The sequence below is a fragment of the Xyrauchen texanus genome, chromosome 36 (genome assembly GCF_025860055.1).
Source record: "Xyrauchen texanus isolate HMW12.3.18 chromosome 36, RBS_HiC_50CHRs, whole genome shotgun sequence".
Classification (NCBI taxonomy): Eukaryota; Metazoa; Chordata; class Actinopteri; order Cypriniformes; family Catostomidae; genus Xyrauchen; species Xyrauchen texanus.
This window is the reverse complement of record NC_068311.1, coordinates 6,957,437-6,968,094: the sequence shown is the minus strand read 5'-3', so window position 1 is coordinate 6,968,094 and position 10,658 is coordinate 6,957,437. Positions and strand designations below refer to the sequence as shown.

The 10,658-nt window shown below is 35.6% G+C and overlaps 2 pseudogenes; both read right to left on the bottom strand.

Annotated features, from left to right (window-relative positions):
- Positions 1-1,570: 1,570 nt before the first annotated feature.
- On the bottom strand, positions 1,571-5,864 carry LOC127629470 (C3a anaphylatoxin chemotactic receptor-like; annotated as a pseudogene).
- A 229-nt stretch (positions 5,865-6,093) lies between these two features.
- LOC127629468 (C3a anaphylatoxin chemotactic receptor-like) lies at positions 6,094-10,373 on the bottom strand (annotated as a pseudogene).
- Positions 10,374-10,658: the final 285 nt, after the last annotated feature.

Sequence of the window (10,658 nt, the reverse complement as noted above, 5' to 3'; positions counted from 1 at the left end):
TACATCACCGACCGCTACACTACACTCCTCCACACTCCCCGCAGCCACCACCTTCACACCGTGGCGCCGCGTGAGTGCGTCGAGAGCATTAATTCCCTGAGCCGCCATGCTCCCCAGTACAAGGACTGGCTTAGGCAGGCGCTCAGTACTAAGTCTCTCTACTAATTTCTCAACAAACAACAAACAAAACAACAAAAAACACAAAAAAGTAAGAGGGAAATAATCTTTTAAAGCCACAACGGGCACAAAAAAGACCACACACTCACCACACCACTCGCTCCAGCTCAACAAACGCCCGCACATGCATGCAGACAGACAGAGAGAGAGAGAGAGAGAGAGAGAGAGAGAGAATGGAGTGATGTTGCTTGTGAAACTATTGCTTGAAAACTATTGCTCCATTGATTCTCTATTGCATTTATCATACAAAAATCGAAAACAAACATTGACCCAAATGATCTCTTCTTGAGGCATTTGACTCATATTAACTATGTATCAAGATGCAATGATCAGGAACGGTATTAGAAAGCCCACCATAAACATAAAAATGTATAAAAACTTCTATGGTGTGTGCTCATTTATGATGCAACTCTCTTGTTTATGACAAAGTGTTGGGTAATTAATGAACAAAGGGATGCTGCAGCAGATAGCTGTTACCCACGCTCATTTTATTTATCATTCTATAATTCTGTTTTAAGTCGAAGGAGGATAGAATACAGCAAGAGTATACAATTCTGAAGGAGATGTATAAGCGTTAAATTTACCTTATGCATTTGACTGACGCTTTTATATACAGCAACTTGGTATGGTATGCTATTTCATCAGGTTTTTTATGTTCCCTCAATCGAACCCATGACCTTGGCATTGCTTGCATCAAGTTTTACCAGGCATGATGTCATAAACAATTAAATGAAATTGAGAATTGACCTAAAAATATATAATTTGTGTGCTCAAATTATTCGTTTAAATCTGAAGTACTGAACTGCAGAGGAATTTGCTGTGATGGTTTAATGTGTGAATACTCTGAACGAATTCATTTAAATTATGATTTAAATTATGATATACCCATATTAGATGTATTTTCATGCCATGCTGCACTGTAAAAATGCAGACAACATACATTTTTGACAAAGACACTGTGCCTTTGGTTTTATTCAGAATAATGAATAGAGAACATGAGAATGACATTTATGCATTTGGCAGACACTTTTATCCAAAGTGACTTACAGTGCCCTTATTACAGGGACAATGCCCCCAGAGCAACCTGGAGTTAAGTGCCTTGCTCAAGGATACAATGATGGTGGCTGTGGGGATCAAACCAGGAACCTTCTGGAACCAGGAACCTTCTGATTAACAGTTATGTCCTTTACGCCACCACCACTCCAAATGTAGAATGACCAAACATCTAAAGGTAAAAAGTTTGCTGTGGACATCCTCTTTAAACCAAATTTCATGGCAATTGTGCTTGTTTAATCAAACAAAAGAATAAAGGATACTTCCAAATCACTCAGTGCCTGATTTGTTCAAAAACGGTTTTTTCTTTGCAGGGGTGGAAATGGTGGTGTCTTTTGGCTCAAAATCTCAGATGATCTTTTGCAAAAACTGTCTCGAGCACCAGCAGAAGGGACTGTTTTAACTTCTCCTTATATTCATCACACATGAACACATAGAGAAAGGGTTTAGACGGCTGTTTATATAAGCCAGGCAGTTAACTAAATTAACAATATCTTGAACATTTTGTAGAGCACTCAGCTGATTCTCTGATGCACTTAGCCATAAATAAAGAACACTGAAAGGAAACCAGCATATGAAAAATGCCAGGATCGCAGATATAATGACCTGGAAAGCCCTGAACTGCTTTACTTTTTGTAGTCGTTTGATTAGCACTACCATAGTTATGTATGAAGATGCAATAGCAGGAATGGGATGAGGAAGCCCATTATAAACATGCATGCGACCATAGACATGGAGGTGACTTTAAAGAGGACCATAGTGCAGCCGATCAGTAAAAGCCACACTAAAATGCTGATGATGCTGGCTTTGACCAGAGTTCGTTTAGTCTGAGCCCACACAACCATCCAGTCTAGACAGATAGTTGTCAGGAAAAAATACTTGCATGCATATTTAGATTTGTCATAAACATGAAAAACTGTAACAAGAAATAATTGACGTGCCAAGTGTTAAACATCATGCACATGCCTATGATTGGGGACAAGAGGAAGATGAAGTCTGCAATTGCCAGGTTGAGGAACCAAATGGAGTTGACAGTCATCTTCATTTTGTAACCAGTCAGAAATATGACAAGCACAATTTCAACGTGACCCACTACAGCAACTAAAGAGAGGTATATACAGAAGATTTCATAGCTGTATAGAAAGCTTGACAAGTGCTCTTGCACTATTAAATTATGTGTCGGGATGACTACGTTCTCATTTTCAGGTCCCAAACTGGTGCCCACTACACAAAGCAAAGTGAGACAAAATGTTCCACAAGCAGTTATAATTATACAGAGGTTTATAACAAAGTAGGCTTCAAACACTTTGATAATGTAGCCTACTTAATTAAAAAATGTTCTACTTTACTTGAGTATTAATATTTCTGTTGATTTACACGTTTACTTAACAAAATTTTGAAGCAAAAAGTAATACTTTTACTCCAATGCTTTTTCCAGACCCTTTCGTTACTTTTGCGACTGAAAATCGTAAACAATTTTGCGGCTGCAAATGTAAACTACATTCGGCTCAGTGTAATGTCCAATTCGCCAATGAGTCCTTTTGGTTGACTCTTTTAATCAATTTGATGCATTTGAATCAGTCTAATTGTGTTAGAAAGCTGAGTTAATGATTCATTTATTAAAAATCACGAGGGGAACCCCCGGACAATGCATCACTTGTAATACAAAAGAAGAGTTAAATATTCTTTGTCCTTTTCAAAATATACATACACACTTTTACCCCACTGAGCTGTTCCTCCAAAACTCTGGTGCTTATTTCTGGATGAATAGTTACAAAAAAATACATGAACAATTTTCCACTTGTAACATTTAAACTGATATCTCTCCTATTAAATTTTTTTTTTAATTCCAAATATTTATAAAGCATACTTCAAATATTGATGGCCTTTAGAGGCTTTATTTTCTGGAAAAGGTATCTCTCATGTTTGTGCAAGTGTTCTTTTTATAGATGTGTGAAGTGCTTCTCACAATACAAATATTCGGGTAACACTTTACAATATGGGTGCATTAATAATCATTAATTCATGTTTAACTAATGCACAGATAATATTGAGTTAATGTATGACTCATGATTAACTAAGCTATTCATTAATGATTGCCACATCAGCAACTAATAAAGAGTCTGCCTGATTAATAAATTAAGTCATATATGAATTGCTATTAATGAAATGTGTCAAGGATTAATTCATCATGGATTAATTCCCTAACAACTTATTATATGAACTAACAGTGTTAATTAATGAGCCAAAGCCATGTATTTGAACTTCCACCCAATACGGGTGCACTAATATGCATTAATACATGCTTAATTACTGCATTATTACTGCAAATTCATGTGTTAATTACAATAATTACTTAATGATGAGTTAATAGTCATGTGCCACGGTGGTGGAATGACCTTCCCAACTCAATCCGGGAAGCTAACTCACTCTCTATCTTCAAAAAACGGCTAAAAACACATCTTTTCCAAAATCACTTAACCGGTCACTAAAAAAATAAAAAATAAAAAATTATAATAATAATTTACATTTCTTGTTGCACTTAAATCTGTTTTGTATACAATTCTGATGATAGTGAAACTTTGTAGTATGGCAATTTTCATACCACTGTCTCCTTAAGATGATTTGCTTATGTTTTCCTCTTTTGTAAGTCACTTTGGATAAAAGCGTCTGCCAAATGAATAAATGTAAATGTAAATGTAAATGATGTGCCTCAACAAGTAAAGTCATAACATAATGATATCTTTGCAAACCACTAGTTAATAATTTGTTAAAACAAATGCTGATACAGCCAAAATACTGCCTACAATGTCATGACTTGAGAACACATTTATCATTAATGACCATTATTGGACTTTATAAAAGCTGTTTATTTAACATAGGTTTCCAAAAACATTGCCTCACTAAAGAAAAGAAAAACAGTGGGATACAGAGATAAACAAAATATAACTATATAAATACTTATATGTGATTACATTGTACATCTCTTTTTTTTAATTGTTGTTATTAACACATTAATTTACAGTAATAATTCAGTAATTAAGCATATATTAATGCATATTAGTGCACCCGTATTGGGTGGAAGTTCAAATACATGGCATCAGCTCATTGTGGTAATTAACACATTAATTAACACTATTAATTCATATAATAAATTGTTAGGGATTAATTCACGATTACAAATGTGTAATCGTGAATTAATCCCCTAACAATTTATTATATGAATTAATTAATTAATAGCAATTCATATATGACTTAATGTATTAATCAGACTCTTTAGTAGTTGCTGATGTGGCAATCATTAATGAATAGCTTAGTTAATCATGAGTCATACATTAACTCAATATTATCTGTGCATTAGTTAAGCATGAATTAATGCATATTAATGCACCCATATTGTAAAGTGTTACCATAATTCTAAAGCAGCTTTACTGTCATGTTCTCTGTTGTCTTTTGTTTTTGTCCTGTTATTTTGAAGTTTAGTTTGGTTTTTGTAGTCCTTTGTAATTTCATTTTATGATTGGTTTTCCCCTGATTATTTCTCCTTCCCTGATTATTTCCCCAGGTGTTCCTTATTCCCTTGTTTGTTCCTTTTTGTATATAAGCCCTTTTAGTTTCTTTGTTTCCTTGTTAGTTCTTGCATGTTTTTGATGCTCTGTGCCAGGTCTCCCCTGTTTGCTTGTTTCTGAGTTTTTCTTTATGTTTCTGAATAAACTGCTGCATCTAGATCCTCATTCTCCGCCTGCTTCGTCACAGAAAGACAACAGAGAACATGACATTTACAAAGATTAGTGCCTTAAAATATCCAGTTGTAAGCCAAAAATGACAGTTGCGAGTAAAAACAACAAGATGTTTAAATAAATTAAAGTTGAGGAAGAAATCTTGGGAGGAACTAGGACTCATATTTTATATAAAGCATAGATGTACAGTATATAACAGTGTTGCATTGTAATTAATGATATAGGTTTACACTTTTAATGCTACCCTATAATAAAATAGAATGCTTACACAGTAATCTTTAATAGTTTTTTATGTTTAACTTAAGAAGTTAAGTAAAAAAAATAAGTTGTAATAAATTAGTTAATTTCACAGTTGATTGACATTTATTAAAAAATCCCTTTTTATCATATCTCTTTAAGATTGATAATTTGTGAGGTCTTATTTGTGAAGATACACTACCATTCAAAAGTTTGGTAACACTAAGACATTTTTGTATTTGAAAGAAAACCAAGGATGCATTAAACTGACAAAAACCTTTTAAATTAATATAAAAAAAAGCCACAATTTCAGCAGTCATTACGCCATTGCAATACATTGTTTTTTCCATTTGCTGAAGTACTGAAGACACAAACCAAGTTAAATTTAGGTTTTAGAATGACCAAAAACGAAACACATTTCTCAAGAAACTCTCCAGTCAATTGTTTTTCAAGAGATAAAGGCTATTCCATGCACTTCTGACTTAAAAACAAAAATAAACAAACTGGATCTAACCAGGACATAGAGAGAAAAGTGGACTTTCCAAATACATAACAACAAAAGGACAAAAGGACAAATACATCAAAGTCTCTTGTTTGAGAAATGGACCACTCACAGGTCCTTAACTGGCAATTCAATGACCAGTGCATGCCAAACATTACTAAGAAAAGTTTAATGTAAAGTTCATGAGTTATCAACAAACCCTTTGTATCTTTTGAAAGTGTCACAGAAAGTATAGGATGAAACTTCACCTAAATGTCTTAATACATTGACTATTTGGATTTGAAGAAATTAAACAGCATTCAACACAATCTTTTTAGTTAACCTCCTTGTTGTACCCCTTTTGAGATTCAGCATGTGCAGCCTTGATTTCACTCTCAAGTGCTCTCAAATGGATATGGAAATGAGTTTTGCGTTTGGATTGCGAATGTGAGAGGAGAGCCTCAGGTGTTCCTCCAAAAATTCACTCTCGAACACAATCACCAAAGACTGCCTGAGCTTTATCTTGAACTCTTTGCACATGACGACATACAAGAAGGGATTTAGGCAGCTGTTCAAGTAGACGAGATTGACTATGATGCGTCCTATCGAATCTAAAAGATTCTTAAATTCTATAAGCTCAAATGATGGGTTTGTGGACCTTCACATATTCACAAGTCAACAAACTGGAATATATAGAAAGGAAGCCAGCAAAAGAAAAAGGCTAGGATTATAACCAGGATCATTTGAAATGGTTTAAGTTTATTGTTTTTTTGGAGGCATCAACCTCGTACACCAATTGCCAGGTGTGAAGCATGATGAAGGGCAGGAGGAATCCAACCACAAAACCATTTTTGCACTTATTTATGCCAGCTTTTAATTATATTTTCTGAAAAATGGCCAGAGGAAGGCTGCAGATGACTGACACTAACCATAAAAGCATGCAGATTACCTTTGCCTTCAATACTGTTCTTTTGGTCCGGGCCCACACCACCAACCATGTGGACAGGCAAAGATCCAGTCTGACAGCTGTCAACAGGAAGGTGCAAACAAACATATTTAGCACCGTCCTTAGGCTGCTCAACTTTCACATGAAGTCACTGAAAGGCCAGTCGAAATTATGGCATGCTTTAATTTTGAAGAAGATCAGAAAAAATATAAAGAGGAAATCGGCAATTGCCAGGTTCAGAAACCAGATGGTATTGTGAGTGTGCACACATACGCTTTGTATACAGTTTGGACTGATGTCAAATGTTAATTAATATTCAGTAAAAGCACACACAAAGAATAGCATACTTGACAGTGTTTCTATATATTTTCATAGCAATATGGAAAATGCAACATTGCTACAGGATATTTCAAAATGTTGTAGTATTGCATTGTAATTGCAATGTCATTTTACAAGGAAGTATATATATACTTAATCATTTTGACTAAATTTGCTCAAGAGGCTGAAACACACACACACACACACACACACACACACACACACACACACACACACACACACACACACGCGGCCTATGTGAAGTGTTGGTTGGCAAACAACTTTCTTCACTTAAATGAGGATAAGTAAGAGGTTATTGTTTTTGGTCAAAGGGGATGTGACGTAAATTTAGAAAGAAATTTGTCACTGCTTCCAGGGAAAAAACTTCCCTATGTAAAAAACCTGGGTGTTATTTTTGACTCAGAGCTCAAGTTTGATCGACAAATAAATGCTGTTGTTAAAAAAAAAAAATTCCATCTTAGAACTATAGCAAAGTTGAAGTCCATCCTTTCTTTTGATGATTTGGAGAAGGTTGTGCATGCTTTTGTGTCTTCTCGATTGGACTATTGTAATGCTTTGTATCTGGGTGTGAGTCAGGCCTCTCTCTCTCGCCTGCAGCTGGTCCAGAATTCAGCTGCTAGGCTTTTAACTGGAACAAGGAAAAGAGACCATATCACCCCAGTATTGATTTCACTACATTGGTTACCGATCCAATACAGAATCAAGTACAAAGTGTTGATGTATGTATTTAAGGCTATTCATGGTCTTGCACCAGAGTACATCTCTGCTTTAATTTTTTTTTTCACAAATATCTTTATTGAATTTTAAACGTTTTTCAGACATACAAAAGAAAGGATGTACAAAGAGAAACATAAAAAGAAAGAAGAAAAAAAAAAAAGACAAAGCCTCCCCCCACCCTAGAACCCCATGCTCACTCCATCAAATAATATAGTTTACATGTCACAGGCTTTTACAAGGCGCAAGAAAGGCAACCACATATCTTAAAATCCTCAAGTTTCCCTCTCGCAATATAGGTCAGTTTCTCCAGTGCCAGGTTGCTAGACATTAGTTTAATCCACTGGTTTATCTTTGGTCTTTCTGTGTCCTTCCAGTTCAGAGCGATTACATGTTTAGCCTGCAATAAGCAGAAACTAACAAGATTCCTCTTTTTTGTAGTCCCTTTAGGAAAGATGTGCAGCAAACAGAGTTTACCGTCCATTGGCATGTTACATTTAATCAAACGGGAAATAAATGTAGTAACCTCCTTCCAAAAAGTCTGAAGTTCCGGACACTGCCACATACAATGAAGAAGAGTGCCCTTGTCTACACCACATTTTACACAGACATCAGGAATATTAGAATTAAAATGGTGAAGTTTTACAGGAGTAATATAGGTTCTAAATAACCATTTGTACTGCAGCAATCTAAACCTGGTGTTAATAGTTTGCGTCTGTGCCAACAGGCAAGAATTGTTCCACTCATCATCTGAAATTTCTGTTTGTAAATCAGTTTTCCATGCTTGTAAATACGAAAGACTACTTTCTTTTGAGGAAAGTAGTAAAATGTTGTAAAATTTGGAAAGCAGGCCTCTACTCTGATGATGGTTAACGGCTATGTTCTCTATAGTGGAGAGTGGGGGTTTCACAGTAGACTTTAGTTTAATGAAACTTCTAACCTGTAAGTACTTAAAAAAGTGTTTTTTGGGCAAACCATATTTATTTACCAATTGCTCAAAAGACATCAATATTTTTCACAATATAGGTCCCCGATTTTATTCAAGCCATTATTCAGCCAAATTCTAAACCCCCTGTCTGCTCTTCCTGGTTTAAATCTATCATTTCCCCAAATTGGCGACAAACATGAGAGCTTAGATACCTCCGACAAGGCAGAATGAGATTGGTGCCAGATTGATATTGTATTTTTGAGAAAAGGATTTTTCGTGTTTTTTAATAATTGTTTGATTTCGGCTGCATAAAGATAATTTGTCAAAGGTAGCTTCAATGTATTGTTCTCAATGTGTATCCAAGATGGTGTATCAGTGGTAGAAAAATAATAAGTAGCAGCACAAAGTTGAGCTGCCCAATAATACAACTTAACATTAGGCAATCTAAGCCCCCCTCGGTCATAGGGCAGATATAGAAGGGAGAGCCGCAGCCTGGGGCGTTTACTATTCCATATAAATTTGGTAAAGGTTTTATTCAAGCAGGAAAAGAAGGAGGCTGGAATGTGAAAGGGGATGGACTGGAAAAGATATAAGAATTTTGGGAGAATGGACATTTTAATAATATTAATGCAACCTATCATAGAAATTGGCATCCCATCCTATCTTCCTAAGGAATCCAATAAATTTTTTTACTAAGGGATCATAATTAATAGATAAAATTTTCTTTATGTCAGGATTTACTTTAATTCCCAGGTAAGTGAAACCTTCATAGGTACATGTAAATTGTGTCTGTATTGTAGGGTTATTTTTGTTCAGCATTAACAGGGAGCTTTTCTTTTGGTTAATTTTATACCCTTAGAATTCACCAAACATCTTCAGAATTTGTCCAACAGCCTGGACAGACCTCCCTAGATGAGTTAAGAACAAAACGACGTCATCTGCAAAAAGAGACAAGCGATGTTCTGTTCCCCCAATTTGAATACCAGTAATATCAGGGGAATTACGTATTTCCATAGCGAGTGGCTCGATAGCAAACAAGAAAAGAAGGGGAGATAATGAGCATCCTTGTCGTGTCGATCTACATAGGCTAAAAGGTCTCGATAACTGGCTATTTGTTAAAACTTTGGCTATGGGCTCTGTATATAGTAATTGAATCCATTTCAAATATTTTTCTCCCAAGCCAAATCTTTTGAGTGTCCCAAAAAGAAACACCATTCGATCCTGTCAAACGCCTTTTCGGCATCTAATGACAGAAAAGCATGATCCATGGCAAACTGTTTTTCATATAATATATTCAATAATCGGCGGGTATTGTGAAAAGCTTGTGACCAAGAACAAATCCATTTTGGTCGTTCGAAATTAAGTTAGGAATATGTGATTCAATCCTCCGAGCTAGAGCCTTGCATAGTATTTTGGTGTCACATGACATCAAGGATATAGGCCTGTATGAGCCCATGTCTGTCGGAGCTTTACCTGGTTTTAACAGAAGTGAAATAGCTGCCAATCTTAAGGATGGGGTAGGATGCCCTTCTCATAGGACTCATTATACATTTCAAGTAGATGAGGTAATAATTTATCTGAAAATCTCTTATAAAGCTCAATAGACAGGACATCAGGGCCAGGGGCTTTGCCTGTATTCATATGGGCAAGTGCCTCCTTAAGTTCTTGAATGCTCAGTTTTCCATCTAGACCATTTTTAGTTTCCTCAGATAAGGTTGGGAATTGAAGTTGGTCCAGAAACTGATCCTGTTTATCCATATTATCTGGTTATTGGGATGTATATACATTTTCATAATATTCTGCAAAAGCGTCATTTATACATTTTGGATCCACTAAATTCTCTCCATTGTCAAGTACAATTGAATTAATAGCCCTACTTGTCTGTATTTTTTTAAGACTCCAAGCCAGGAGTTTTCCTGCCTTCTCACCCTGATCATAGTATGACTGTTTCAACCACAATAAACTATTTGCTATTTTATTGGTAGTGAGTTCATTATATTCATTATATAGGCTTTAAATGCTTCCCATTCTATTGATGCACTG